The sequence below is a fragment of the Lethenteron reissneri genome, chromosome 26 (assembly GCF_015708825.2).
Source record: "Lethenteron reissneri isolate LAM-NWPU_2019-01 chromosome 26, ASM1570882v1, whole genome shotgun sequence".
Lineage (NCBI taxonomy): Eukaryota > Metazoa > Chordata > Hyperoartia > Petromyzontiformes > Petromyzontidae > Lethenteron > Lethenteron reissneri.
In genome coordinates this window covers 9,208,154-9,209,242 of record NC_083804.1, presented here as the reverse complement: position 1 = coordinate 9,209,242, position 1,089 = coordinate 9,208,154, and positions in this window count along the sequence as shown.

Below are 1,089 nucleotides of genomic sequence, written 5' to 3'. Positions count from 1 at the left end.
TGGTGAGACTAGAGAATGAACAGTGAACATTTCTCGTACCTTGGAAGCAACCTTTCACAGAATAAAGAAATCCACCAATCACCTGGAATCTGCAAGTGCAGCCTGCGGTCGCCTGAAGAAACTGGTGTTAGAAGAAACGCAACATCATATCCCGAAACCAAGACGATGCAGGTTTATCAAGCAGTGACCCCCCACCACACCGCACCGAGCTGAGGTGCGGTCAGTATAACAGGAAGAGACAACTCAAGACCCTTGGAAAAGCACCGTCAAAGTTGCCTGCGGCAGATCATCCGAAACCAGTCGGAAAGACAGACGCGCCAGCATTCACGTCCTCTCACGCGAGCTTCGAGGCGACGAGTTTAATATTCTCCCACCTCAGTCGAGGCGTTCGCTAAACCAAGGTGAGCGGACAAATCGGTGTCAGGGAGAGAAGCACAACGCCGACACCGACTCGTGGGGAACGACTGCCCAGGATCGTCCCCGGATTTTTGGAGGAAGAGTCTGCGGCGAGGATCTGCAGCACTTCGCAGCCCTAGGACGACTGCAGGAGGAAGAGGAAAACCAGGAATGGCCTGGCTGGTGTTTGCCTCGCTAATGACGATATTGACACAACGCACCAGGTACAGTGCTCCTTTTAAGTCTACCTATCGGAGCCGCAGGGGCAATTTGCACTTATATATTTTAGATTAAGTTTCGTGACTTGCGTTAAAATAATATTATTTTTTGCGCTTAAATCGTTTGCTTGTCGTAGTAACTTGCTGACCCGCGCCCTACTGGACGTCTGTGAAAAAGCGCTTCGGAGCTCATCGGATTCCTCCAGTCTGAATAAAGATTCTGAAGTTGAAATGTAAGTCGCCCACTGCTGTTTGCCGTGGCCGGGACTAGCTCGCTGATAAGGGACGTGTTCAAAGCTTTGAAGCCTCTGTTGTGGTGCGAAAAATAAGTTCTCCACACTGTACATTGTTCTTATTGGGTGCAATTGTGAACAATAGCCATATCAAACATCATTTAAACATCTAATCGGCATAATCATGGGTTTACTGCAACTCAAAGACTCAGTCCCTACAAGGCGTGTGGTCACGTTAGGAC